The sequence below is a fragment of the Xenopus laevis genome, chromosome 2S, assembly GCF_017654675.1.
Source record: "Xenopus laevis strain J_2021 chromosome 2S, Xenopus_laevis_v10.1, whole genome shotgun sequence".
In the NCBI taxonomy this organism is placed as follows: domain Eukaryota; kingdom Metazoa; phylum Chordata; class Amphibia; order Anura; family Pipidae; genus Xenopus; species Xenopus laevis.
In genome coordinates, this window is record NC_054374.1 from 9,189,390 (window position 1) to 9,204,122 (window position 14,733).

At 35.0% G+C, this 14,733-nt stretch overlaps 1 long non-coding RNA gene across 2 annotated transcripts in view; it reads right to left on the minus strand.

Annotated features, from left to right (window-relative positions):
• The window catches only part of LOC108709202, a 211,807-nt gene that overhangs the window by 73,882 nt on the left and 123,192 nt on the right, over positions 1-14,733 (minus strand). The window contains exons 1-2 of one of the 2 annotated variants that reach the window (XR_005965712.1): positions 4,024-5,868; positions 2,670-2,735 (exon numbers count right to left, since the gene is read on the minus strand). This is a non-coding gene — a long non-coding RNA (uncharacterized LOC108709202). Of the gene's footprint in view, positions 1-2,669; positions 2,736-4,023; positions 5,869-14,733 lie in introns of those variants that run through there. The other variant, XR_001934589.2, reaches the window with a different exon arrangement.

The window sequence follows — 14,733 nt, forward strand, 5'->3', positions numbered from 1 at the left end:
CCCACCCTCACCTTATTTCTACATTTTAAATGGCTACCAGATGCTTCTTAGGGAACAATGTTTTGCCACGAAAAACCCAATGTCGTTTTTCTTTTGTATTTGAATTTGCAGTTTACGTCAGAACAAATACAGTTAAAAAATACAGTTTTGCTTTACAAAAACCTAAATCTATAAAGTATAGTTTGGACAGATCTTTGTCCCAGGAGATGATGATTCTTCGATGGTTCAAGTGAGCTCCAAGGAAAGCTAGAAGGTTGTACAGTTAACTCCCAGGGTGTCATTCTAAACCATACAACCTACTACCTCAACCTGGATGCACACATTTCCAGTGTAGTCCACGTCTTCATTTCTTCCCATACACTCAGAAAAAATGTAAAAAAAAATAAAAAAAAGTCTATAAAGTTTTGATTTTCTATTTTATTTTTCTTGTACATTTCTTTAATATATTATATGGGCAACAAATAGGTGCAAACAATTTCTGGTATTGCCTCTTTTCCCTTAATAATGCAGCTTAATACATTTTTGCCATTTTATCAATAACCCAAAAAATTCAAAAATTTAATTCCATTAATTATTTAAATTCTCTTTGAAAATAAGAAACAAACAAAAATATAGTTTTTTTCAAAGCGTGTTACTATGCACGTTATAAATATAAAAAAAACCTTTAACCGTGCTTTAATTCGAACATACCAAATGGCAAATACAATGAAGCAGTAATAAATAATACCAATTAAAAAAATATATATATATTTTCCCTTAGAAATATGATAAAAAATATACAGACATAAGAAAATAATTTTTGCCCGTAAATGTTTTAATACGTCATCTCCCGATTTGCAACCGTCCCCAAACCCAATGATTACATTTACGCATTGCAGATTGTAGTTCCGGATCCATAATGACACAGACCCATAGAAACGAGCTTGAGCAAAGGAATTCACCACAAGATCGGATCTACGGGTTTATGTTAGAAGGTAAAGTAAACATTATAAACCACAACTGCTGCAGAAAAACAGCACATTTATCTTCTTTGATTTGATCTGCTTTTGTTTGGGAAAGAAAAAAAAAATCAATCCAACAGTATAATAGACACTCTCTATATATTTCATATGCGTTTTACAGTGAAAACGAAGGGAATGGAGGGCTGCAAGAAAAGAAAATATTTTTTATAAAAAGAGACTTGCGAGGAAAAAAATCTGGAGGCATAAAAAAGTTGAGTTATTTTATTGTAGAAAGTTCAGGCGATCATTTATTATGTAAAACACACAATTTGGATGAGGTTTGAAAAAAAGATAATTACAAATATTTTTGGTTCAATGTAACATTATGGATAATAGAGACAAATGAATAGTAGAAAGGTTTTGAATTTGTTTTTCACTAAAATATATACAGATTTTCTTTCCAAAAATATTTTCTAAAACACCGACTTTTACACTTCGATAGTCTTTAGAAAAATACAGTGCTTTATATTAAGGTACTGCTGCGAAAAACTGAATATGTGCATTTGGAGTTATTAGACATGTCCAGCAATAGAGCAGCTGGGCTGTATAAACTGTAACCCTAATTTTCTTCACAAATGCAAAAACAGTTTAGAACTCCCATGCAAGCACCGACAAACTGCAACTGATGCAAAACCTCTCTCAAAACTGAACTCGTTGTCACCGCCCTTTGTCCCGCTATGTTCTACAAGGCATGATGGGACTTTGGAAAACTCAATAATGATCTGCAGCTTCAAAAAGTTATTTTTTCCCCTTGGTTCTAATTTCTACTAACCAGACCACATCAAATAAATCTTCCAGAAGATGTAACAACATTTAGGCAGAAACCCCCATGCAAGCCCACACTTTAAATTAACTGATCAATTATTAAACACTAAGGTGAATGTTTATTCAAAGGAACAAGAGGCTAATATTAGTTCATCAAAAGTTGCAAATTAAAAAAAAAAAAAAAACACAAATCCATTATGAGTTGGATCATTTGTTGAACTTCATGGAATCCTGTCCTCTCAATTAAATATAAATATTCTATTCTGAGATTTTGTTTTGGCAGGATACATATTCCTGATTTCAGTTTTAAAAATCCAAATATATATATATATATATATATATATATATATATATATATATATATATATATATATATATATATATATATATATATATATATATATATATAGTACAGGTATGGGATCCGTTATCTGGAAACCTGTTATCCAGAAAGCTCCGAATTACAAAAAGGCCGTCTCCCATAGACTCCATTTTATCCAATTTTTAAAAAGGATTTCCCTTTTCTCTGTAATAATAAAACAGTAGCTTGCACTTGATCCCAACTAAGATATAATTAATCCTTCTTGGAAGCAAAATCAACCCATTGGGTTTATTTAATATTTATATGATTTTCTAGTAGGTATGAAGATCCTAATTACAGAAATATCCATTATCCGAAAACCCCCACGTCCCAAACATTCTGGTTAACAGGTCCCATTCCTGTTTAACAATCACAAAACATACTGGCAACACAAGAGTTCTTCGCTGATGATTTTATGCAAAAACCTTTGGAGATGAATAATTTTGTCACCAACCAGAAGGCGATTTTTAAATATTTGCATCTTAACATAACTACTTAATATGTCTATTAGCCCATTGATAAACATATGTTTATTTCATTACCTTGGTTTGCGTCCAGAATGGAGGGCATCTGTCTTTTCCTTAAATTCATGCCTCTTTGTTTATGCACTGAAATCAGGAGACATTTCTGTTAATAGTTTTATAGAAATAAACACCACAGTATAATAATAATTAAAAACACTAAACCTAAACCATTGCTTTGGGGGAGTTTTGTTTTCGCAGTGTTTATATTTCATGGCAACTTATACTTTGTCGTTGAGTTTATTCCTGGATAAAACTGTTGCTTTTTTTAAAAGGGTAAAAATACATCACAAATTGCATAAACCAATGAAAGATCAGCGGCACGACATGAAGACCAGCTGTGGTTTATTCATTCACAGTTAATATATATTTATGGCACATACAGTTGTGTGAAATGTATATGTTGTAGTATTTACAGCTACTCTTCTACCACCACCCCCCACACACACCTTTTTAACAACTATACAAAGAAAACTTCATGTTATAACTGAAGACTCTCTGTTACAGATCATTTTGCACAAATATTTGTCAAAATCAAATGAGATGAAGGGGGAGAAACGTGTAAAATACAGCAGGAAATGACGTCTTTGCCAAATGAGAAGGTGCTACGTAAATTTATGGAATTAGGTTTCCACTGACATTTAATTTTTCTAATTTTATTATATTATATTCATTTTAGGTTGCTTAGGACCCAATGCCATCAGTTCAATAAGAATTCAAATAGAACAAAAGTGACTTCCTATACTGGGTGTACCTGGTGTTTTATTATTGTTGCTGGAAATCTGCATGAGCTAAAGTTTCACACAACATAACACAAAGAACCATTATTAAAATATTTTATTACATTATGAAAGCGTTCATAAGTTGGAGGCACAGCTGCGCACACTTTCGGGAACTTTATTTATTCTGTGTTTTTTTTTTTTTCCTGTCTCATAGAACACATTTATTTTGTTGTTCTAAAATGACAAGTGAGAAAAAAAAAGTGAGATATAAACTCGACACAACAGCAATGCCGTCGTTTTGCGTCTTCCATTTAAACCACAAATAATCCATATTTTTATGACTTTCGTAAACATAAAATAGATCTGATTAGGTGACTTTGCAAAAAAAATGTTTTTGAATTAAAAAAAAGGAAAAGAATGATTTTTTTTTAAAATATTGACATCATTCTTACTGCCTTGTAGCCTTAAACGGAAATGTAAAACAGCAGTGGTATAAAAAAATGACATTACTAATATTATTATTTTCAGTAAGTTACAACGTACATAAGGCAACACTATAAAGTTTTAGCAGGTCTACAAAACCCTCAGGTGTGAAGAGAATATGTACAAACAAATATCCGAGCTCAATTAAATATGTAAATAAAACATTATACCTGCCTTTTATCCAATAGCAAATGGTAGAGTCACATAGGTGCAAAGGCACCATTAAAAAAAAAAGTGAAAGTGGTGGGGTTGGAAGGTTAAGAATGTCTCTTGACACTTCTGTTGATATAAAAACCTTACTTTTTTGTAACATTTTCAAACTCTTTCTAAAAAAAAAAAGAAAAAGGACCATGGCACACAAAGATTTTTTTCCCACACTCAGTTCTTTTTTAGAATTCCAAGCACAAAGCACTGCGCAAAATCTGCACCAATCCTTGCGGCACGAGCCTGAACGGCGACATAGGTGGGAAAAATCCAGAAATTACTTTTAGCAAAAGAGAAATCCCAGATCTGCGGGAGCAAAGGGGTCAAAGAGGCAGGGTGCCAGCGTGCTGCACTGTAGAGAAATGAGCTCATGCTTTGCCCGCTTTATCAGCCGGCTCTTTACAAGACTAGAAGAAAAGTTTCTGTTACTGAAAACGATGTAAGGATTCAACGAGATGAGCCATGCACTGCACGTCCACAAAAATTGGTTATTAGTAGCTAATACTGCTTATATTGTCCTTTTTTTCCATATGAAGATAAGCAGCAAAAAAATGATCAGGCGTGAAAGGGACAGCCTCCTGGTGACCTGCCAAAAAAGCCAGAATAAAAGCAAAGTTGTGCTTCAAAGCTGAATCGCTTGCTGAGTCTGGTTAAAGTCAAGTATTAAGATCCGCCATTTTCTGAGCCATGAAAGAAAAAAAAAGTCAGCACGGGTGCTGCTTTCCATGTCCCCTTGGCACCAACACAAAATCACAGCCGTAAGGTCACATGATCCTCTGCCAAGTGCATTCCCATAAACCATTCGGCTGATATTACGAAGGCTGCTATTGTCTAGCTTTACTGTATACTCTCCGCTCAGCCCACTCTTCATTAAATTAGCTGGGAAAGAAAAAAAAAAAAAAAAAGCATCACCTATGGGGGATGGGAGTCATGGAAACGTCTACCTGGCAAACTGCCCACTTTCTCTGCCCATCAGCCGGGGATGGAATCGTGGCTGCTTAATAGAATGACGACTAGGAATGTGGAGTTGTCCTGAGTAAAATCTGATTCATTCGTGCAGAGAAAGAAAAAAAAAAACAAAAATAGAAAGAAAGACGGAGAAACCCCTTTCTAATTGAAAGGGGGCTAATAAAATCCATTTTTGGAAAGTTCTCCCCACATAAAAGAAAGAGTAAAATAAATATCTTGCTGGACTTTGCAAAGTATTAACCTCTTGGCTGCTAACACTTTCTTGCATTTCCTACACTAGTTTTGCTGCCGTATACCAAATACAGATGGCAAGTTACCTTTCTGGAATATCTACGGTGCCAAATACAATGCAAAAGTCAACGAACCCGTTGCTGGCTTTTCTGTCCATGAAAGAGTTAAACAAGACAATGATTTTTCTCTCCCTCTCTCTCTCTCATAGAAGGAGTGAATTGCAGAAACTGCCAATACTTATTCTTTTCAGAGTTGCTTGGGTATTGTATAACAGATCCCTTTTCAAATCTCGTTTGGTGTCGTCGGAATTCAAATTCCTGATAGTAGGTGCACGGCAGTAACCAAAGGCAAAAAAAAAGTGTGTAGAGAGTGCCGTGAGCTTCTCCAAGTTAAGTAAAAAAAAAAAAGAGAATACTGTAAAGCTTCCAACACTACAATGGACTTGTTGTAAGGCCCCTCCCCACCTTCACTGTAAGTTTTAAAGTACTCGTTCCTTGAAAGAACAAAATAAATACAAGACCCCAACTTCAGTAAAATCATTCACATTAAGCTTTTCATTCTAGGATTTGTCAGAGCACAAATAGATAATCGGAGTAAAGGTTTTGCAGATTTCAAAGTGAAAAATTAAGTATAAGATCAATTAGATCAGTTAAAGGACTAGGGGGGCTTTTTTTGATATAATGTTTTGTTCCGGTGGGGAATCTAAAACATTGAGTTATAAAACCATGGACACCTATTTTTGCTTTTAATAACCCCATAGCGTGCCATCATTATTTCTATATTTGCATATCCTCACCGGTCTGGCACTCTTATTAATGGTGTGCCCAGTTCCTGCACAGTTGTATATATTTCTGACAGTTGTAATGGGTGCTTCATGATATATCAGATTAATGATAAGTGGAAATGAAAATTTTAAGTAATTGCCATTTAAAAAAAAAAAAAAAAAGTAGTTACTATAGAAATGAACTTTAAATAGGTGGAGGATAGTTTTGGCAGTTAAAATATGCTCCTGCTCTTGTATAATTGATGTCGAATACATTTTATTAGAAATTACTTTATGGATATTAATGTGAGTTTATTAACGGCTCCATAAACATGTTCATTTGCAGGTAAAGGAAACCTAGAGATTTCTGAGTGCCCCCATACTGTCTTATTTATGTATTACTTATGTTGCGGTTGATTACTGTAGTTGTCTTCAGCCCTTGGGGAGTGGAGTAGTGATGGCCGAATTTTTCACTGTTTCGCAAATTCGCCCATCGCTACAGAAGAGTACAGTTGGCAAGGTTGGGGGTAAAACTTGTGGATTCATTTTTTTTTAAAAAAAAAAATATTTCCTATGAGGTAAACTATACCAAAGTAGTCCATGTAAATATCCTAGAGAAGAACAGCACATATTCATAACCAGAAGTCTAGCTTATAAACTGCTTATAATGACCATGGAGGTTCTGAGGATCATTATGATGTTAAAATGATGATTATTAGAGGTTACATTTTAGTGGTTTTAGAGCAGTAGTGCCCAGACTTAACTAAGGTGAGATCTATTTTAAGTCAAGATTTCCCATTATAATCTACATCCATAAAAGCTTTGTTAGGATTCTGTTCCATGGGAAAATATTACTTAAATATTGATTTATGAGAAAACTTATATTGCTATATTTATCATACAACTATTTTTTTATCTAACCTTAACTTAATAAAAATCTGAATGAAAAGCATGAAATAGGAGGGTGATTTAGACAAGCGGTATGTTGACATCTGCTTGAGATCTACTGAAGGTCTATTGGTAGATCCCGATCAACCTTTGGACACCCCTGTTTTAGAGGTTTTTAAAACTATGATTAAACTCTATGGGGACCATTTACTAACAATTGAATTTCTTTCCCCCACAAATCCTGAAATTTGTGTTTGCCCTATATTTCTAAAAAGAAAAAAAATTGAGAGGTATTTACTATAAAAACCATGAAAACCTATCATGCCAAACTTCGCCAAGTAAAAGTTGTTGAGTTGCTATAGAAGTCAATGGGAGCTGCGCTCATCTGATTGGAATGCTTTAAATCAATAAGGATTTTTTTTTTTGCTAGGTTTTGCTAGGCTTATCGAGGTAATCGTATTTTTTACCGAATCGTTTAACCCTTTTTTCTTACTTTTTTGTATTCAGATATTTTAATAAACTCTATGACCATTGTGGTTTTAGAGTTTGTAAGTTTAGTCGTGGGTTTCAAAAATCTCTAAAACCACCAAAACTATGACCTTTAATAAATAAGCCTCTTCGAGTTTTTGGTGGTTTTTACACTTAATAAATCTTAAATTTTTCGAGTTTTAAAGAAATACAGAATTTTTTTGAATTTTTAGAGATTCCTGAAAAACAATTACATTTCATTGTTAGTACATGGGCCCTCAAAAGTCTATTAACAATGTGGACGGAGCACATGGAAATCTGGAGTAAAGGAGTACTGGATTGCACAAAAGGGTAGCAAACAATACTTGCTAAGCATAATATAAAGTGTGACTTATTATGCTAATTATGGTAACGTATTTGAGGCCAATGTAGGGCACCTTTGGTGAAGCAAATGATGAAGATAACCCCAAACTCATCTTGGGTGTGTTCCTTTTGGATGCTACACAGTAGTGTCAGATTAGATGGCACCCGCTACCATAAAAGAAAATACTGATGTGCACAAAGATTGCAGTATGTAGTAATGTAGTAAAGAAAGTAAAGGTGACCATATATAAAAGTGATCCCCAACCAGTGGCTCGTGAGCAACATGTTGCTCACCAACCCCTTGGCTGTTATTCCTAGTGGCCTCAAAGCTGCTACATATTTTTGAATTCTTGCCTTAGAGGCAAGTTTTGGTTGCATAAAACCAGGTATACTTCCAAAAAGTACCTCCTGTAGGCTACCAGTCCACATAGGGGCTACAAAATAGCCAATCACAGCCCTTATTTTGTAACCCCAGGAACTTTTTCACGCTTGTGCTGCTCCCCAACTCTAATTACAACTGAATGTGGCTCACGGGTAAAAAAGGTTGGGGACCCCTAATATACAGTATGAGCCAGGTGGACAGTATATGAGAAGCCAAGCGATGCATAGTATCACTGCCTTTTTTACCTTGATCTGCCAAGGAAAATATTCCTATAGAATTTAGCTTCAATCAGTTATATTGATTGGCCTGAAATAATTTTTAATTAACCTGGGATGTGTATTTACCCCTTGTTATTAGTATGTCATCAGATGCAAATGTATCATGTATGTATATGAGTCATACAATCCAAGAACGAAATGCCCACCTCCACAACTATACAGTACCTCCAGAACTACATGAATATCAAAAGACCATAAAGACTAAGTTATACAGCCATGCTTCCCTTTATAAGAGCTGAAATATATAACTTAGTGCCATTTGTTCGAATGTCTATTGAAAACAACTGTCTCAGAATATTTTCATGCTGTATATTTCAGGTAAAATATTCTACAATTTGTACTGTATGAGCAGACCAAATATATATGATTTAGGCCATTCTGACCTGAATATAATAAAGCATTTATAATGATTTTAATCTAATTTCAAAGTCAAATGCCCATTAGTTAGACAACCCACAGATTGTCTCAGTGGTGGCATCAGTGACCAAAACACCTATGGGGAGGACTTAAGTAAGGAAAATACTCAGTAGGAATACCTACTCCCATCAAGGCCAGAAGGTAAAACTGATCATAGATTTTGAAAGGTCCACACCACTGGCAATAAAATGGATAGCCAATATTATAAGGGAACCACCCAAGAGCAGTTTAGAGTGATCATATTTTCTGCCTCACCAAAGGTGCTCTACCTTGTCCCCTAAAAAGGGCCAAGAATGTATTTGTATGGTGGCCAAGAAAAAGCAAATTGAAAGAGGCCATTGGTCAACTGGGACAGAAAGGCATATAGAATAAAGATTATGAAGAGAACACTTTTGGGTATACTCTACGATATTGATAATTAAAGACAAATAGGGCAATGTAGAAGCTACATTTCCACATTCTATTCCATTCACATTGTTCTCAGGGCAGCTATGAAAAGGTTCATTAGATTTCCAGTAAATTTGCTCAGTAGGTGTGTTACTATGCATTTGGTATGGAGGCACTTCACTGACTGATCTACTCCCAGTCCAGTGCCACTGCACTGATAAAGACATTAGGACTGACCTCAAATAAGAAATCAAGCTCCACCTTACTAAAAGGCAGCGGCTGCAACAAAAGTTTATGTGTGCCTGAGTCAGAGCTTACAAAAAGGACATATCTTAGGTGCATAGTTTCTCTGCTTGTTGGGTGATCTATATTATAGAATAAATGTAAAACAAAGTAAGAAATTAAAAGTATAAAATTAAAAAAATGTAATCACAGATTGGTTGTTATGGGTTAGGGTTACTGCCCAGGTACAAATTTGACAACGTTTATACATGCGTGCCAGTAAGTACTTGTATTATATATAGAACCACATGCTCTGACTTTACAGCATCCCATAAAATGGCATTAAATAATGCTCAGTTAGTTATATTCTAGTTGGCAGTATGCTACAACGAAAGAGTTGCATGCTTTTTATTCTAGCCAAATTATAAACTCAATATCTGACCTTTTATACAGAACCATTACAGGATCAGGAGAAGCAGGGATATTTCAATGATGTTTCAGTAAAACAAGAAAATGTATTAAAATGTATAAATTCTAATATCATAGTTAGCACTATCTTATCAACAATTTAAACAATCCATTTATAGGGGAACTAAGTCTAAAATAGAATAAGGCTATAAATGCTGTATTTTGTATACTAAACATAAACATGAACTTACTGCACCACAAGCCTAATCAAACAAATGATTTATGCTTTCAAAGTTGGCCACAGGGGGTCACCATCTTGTAACTTTGTTATACATCTTTGCAAGACCAAGACTGTGCACATGCTCCGTGTTGTCTTTGCTGCTTAGGGATCGTCATAAATTATCAATACAGCACAAGTCAAATAATATCTGCCAGAAGCCGATACAGCAAGACTGATTAATAATCCAAATAGGCAGACTGCACTGAGTCCTGTGTTGTCATGTAATCTAATGTGGATTTTATAGTTTTTGTATTGTTTATTACAAACTTTCTCCAACTCTGCAGAACCAGTGGCTGCAGCAAAATAATCCTCCAAATAGAATCCAAGTTTATCTGTTTAAATCTGGCTCCATGATCTTTGTCCCTGCAGCTGGAGTTGGAAACAGTAAAGGGGTTGTAAAGGCAAAAATAAAATCCAATAAAAAACTCTACACAGTCGCCGACTGCTCTACAGGGAAACAAACAAAGCTGCTTGAGTTCTGCATAGCTGGGAAGTAAGGCGAGGGCTCCCCCTGCTGTACATAAGTATGATTGTTACCCTGCAGAGGAGTTAGGGACCATCCTATCTTATCTCCTATCCACAGCAGTAAATAAAGGGAGAATTTCAATGCATACAGTCAGGTTTATTATAAAAACGATACACATTTGTTAATCAAATATATTGGAGATAGGGTTCTTTTTCATTAAAAAAAAAGAAAAAATTGGATCTTATTTTTTCGCCATTACATGCCCTTTAAGTAAAAGGTACAACCAGAGCACATAGAAGACAAGACAGGGTACAAATGGCATCTACCTTCTTTGCCTTGCAGATGGCATGGGCTCTCAGCTCTCTGACAATGCCTGTTGGAAGCCTGCTGCACAATTATTGTTCTTTATTTATATAACACCAACATTTTCTGCAGCGATTTACACAGATTATACATCATTCAAATCAGTCTCTGCCCCAGTAGAGCTTACACTCAAAGGTCCCTGTCACATTCACACATAGGAGGGCCAATTTTATCAGGAACCATTGAATCTGCCTGTAGTTCTTGGATTGTGGAAGGAAAAGGGAGTACCCACACAGCCTTGAAATTCCATTATTCACTATATTAAAGCCGTTGATAAAAGATAGTTTTATAAAAATAAATATAGCTTGTTTGTAAAAACTACTACCTATTGCAGGAATGGGTCATGTTTTCCAGATAAGGGGTCATTCTGTAATTTGGGTCTCCATGCTTTATGTCTACTAAAAAATGATTTAAACATTATTTAAACCCAATAGGATTGTTTTGCCTCCAATAAGGATTCGTGTTATCTTTGCTGGGATCAAGTACAAAGAAATAATCTTTACTGGAGCTTATTTAATATAACATTTTTATTTTTATCAGACTTAGGAGGGTATTTACTAAAACTTGACTTTTTCACACTATGTATAAAAAATTCAACCATACTCCCAAACCTGAATCCCCTTAATTTACCAATAAATATGAATGGAAAAAGCATGTGCAGGAAAAAGTTGCGCCAAAAACGCGCTTCAAATTGAATCATTTCGATGCCTGAAAAAACCTGAATTTTTCCGATTATCAAATGAAAACCAATCCAAAAACCCTCAAAGATCACAAAGGCAAGAAACATCTTCAAATTGTTAAAGGGACATCTGCCATTGACTTTTAGATGATTTTGCTGGAGTATTTTTGGATTCTGATTTTTAGCAGCTTTGGAGCATAATAAATCTTGAAAAATTTGAGTTTTTTATTTGAAAAAAATCAAGTTCTCCCCCTCCCGTTGGTGGGGCCACCAGATGGTGGGAGCTGTACCTCAATAACAGTTAAAGCGCTGATGGTGGATTTATCCCAGTAAAACGGCAGTAACATTTTAACATTAGCATTTTCCTGGATCCCTGCATGGTGTTAGCGCTCTGGGTTAATTCAGGACACTAGGTGAAATATCTGTGTTCAGTGGAGTTAAACTTCAGCGTTGGCTTTAAAACTCAAATAAATTAGCCAAAAACCTGAACTGAATAATAGATTTTTGTTGCCATATTAGACAGACAGCTGGCAGGGAATATCCTGCTCTTTCAGAACTTCGTAAATGCATTATTCTTGCTGGCAAGTTACAGAACTAGAGGATTTCTATTTTTTTTTTAACTATTGATTGTTTTTTCATCTGTTTCCTTTTTGTGGCTGCTAATTGCATTAACACTTCTTTAAATCTGTAACACATTATTTTTTTAACATATACATTTAGCGAGCATCTTGGGGTTTGGTCTTTCGTTTAATGAAATAAATCTTTGGAAAACAAAAATGATATTCTACTTTCTGGTAAATTCTGGTAAAATCATAAAATACAACAAAGGTACAACTTGATGGGATGGGATTGGATATGGCCGCAAGCTCTTTTGGAACACACAACGGACATCTGTAGTTTATGCTCAGGGCTGATGTTCAAGTGCAAGATTCATCAAATTGAGGAAAGGGAGGGTAACAACCATTATTTCCATGGTTCCACTACTCAGAAACAAGAACCCACCTTACTTCCTAGTATCCAGTACATAGACAAATCTACATAGGTCCTATAGATTTTTATTTTCATTTTTCTTTGATTTTCCATTTTTATTCCATCAGCAACCTCCAGCATTTTTGTAGATGCTACTGGCTCTGTTTTTTTATATATATATATATATATATATATATATATATATATATATATATATATATATATATATATATATATATATATATATATATATATTTGAAATATCAATAACATAACAAGAAGGCCTAAAGGTTGAGGTCTAACAGTCCAGGAGAGGATGGTCTGGAGAACATATCATAAAAGGGGGTGTACTACCCCCTTTTAAGAAAGAATTAACATTTTGGTGTAATAAAGGACTGAATTCATAAAAAATAATAACCATACTAATTTTAAACAAAGTTTACTATCACTGTTAGGGTGCTGGCTGTGGAGCTGATACCTAACAGGCACCAGCTACTATGCTGGAATTTGAGTAAAATACTGCATTGTCGTTATAAAAAATCATGACAACTTGTGTTCGATTAGTGCGCTTTGCACTTGCTTTGTGAGTGAGTCCTCGTGCATAAAATAATACTGTATGCCAAGTTCTAGAAAATTAAAGCTTAATTAAAGAATTGCATTGCTGCTATTGAGAAGCTGAAACTTTAGGCTGGTGCAATAAGTTCAGTATGTAAAATATGGCGTTTTGAACCATATTAATTTTTAGGGTTTAGTTCTCCTTTAAAATGGGAACTATTGGCAAAATAAATGGACCTTCTTGGTTGGACTATTTTGGTTGGATTTGAGAAGCTTTTAGACACAGTATATTTTTAATATCAGTTATTAATTATTGAAATTTTCTGACTTTCTTAGGTTCAAACTTCTTAAAAAGATAATTAATATGGCAAAGCTTTACAGTCACTCTACAGTTGTTTCATGACTGTCCAAGACAGTAAATAAGCCTAAGGCCTTCCCTAGGCTGTACATATACCTTAGTGATTTTTTTTTATGTTATTTACTTTAACTTTTCTTAAAATGCCTCATGTTAGTCTGATAATCCTATTACAAAAAAATGGGTATAGCAACACAGTCAAGGGGGCACGTTGGCAGAAGGACCTCCCGAACAAATTAAACATGAGCAATACGAAGCAAAGCTGCATATCAACATTATACACAATGTCTAGCATAGTTTTTCCCCATATTAAACACAATCCTGCACGGGAATGTTATTGTGTAGTGACAATGCTTTAACTGTGCTTAAAACCAGAGCTTTCTAACAGGAAACCTTAGCCTTGTGCCATCAAACTGCAACATATGGAGACTGTTATGGTTCTGAAGCTATATTTCTACTTACATTAGCTAAGAAATGTATTGAATAACAAAATATGCTTATTCTGAATGAATGTGATTCTAAATATATTGGAAACTCCTCCATGATCAGCGTTTTGGCTCTTGTTAAGCTCTTTAGGATATTTTCTCCAATGGCTGAACTTAGACCTTCATTCTTCCCAGAAGACAATGCCTCCATGCATACAGTTCTGAAAGGACAATGTCAGGGAGTCATATGAAACGCTGCCATGAAATTCTGCTCCGATATGAGCTCTTGGTAAGGAGGGTGGGGGTGATTTCCCAATGACAGTTTAAGCCCCCTTTCTTTTATTAGCACTTTGCCCGTGTGTTTCAAATTATAGCAAAGGCTTTGGAGAGAAACGCAAGGGGAAGATGTTCTCTAAGCTTGTAGCAGTTTGTTCTTATAAAATAGAAACAAGCTTGTTCAGAGTGGAGCCCACCCACCGAGCTATGAGACAGGGCTTGTCAGTTATGTTTTTGTGGGCTTGCTGTGTAACAGCCATTAATGGAGAGGTGTGGGTCTTCTGCTTTGACAGAACATTTGAATTTGCTTCCCAGCACATGACTATATTTTGTATTCAAAACACAAGTAACCTCTTCTGTGTTCTGAATGCAAGACTGATGATATTCTTTGCCAGCTTCCAATCAGGCATGAACCAGTTTGCTAATATGCTTCAAGCCCCCTTCACCACTTAGGGGGTTATTTATCACCTATCTCAATATTTTCTGCTACAAAATCCGCTCAGGTTTTTTAAGCTTATTTATTACTACATTT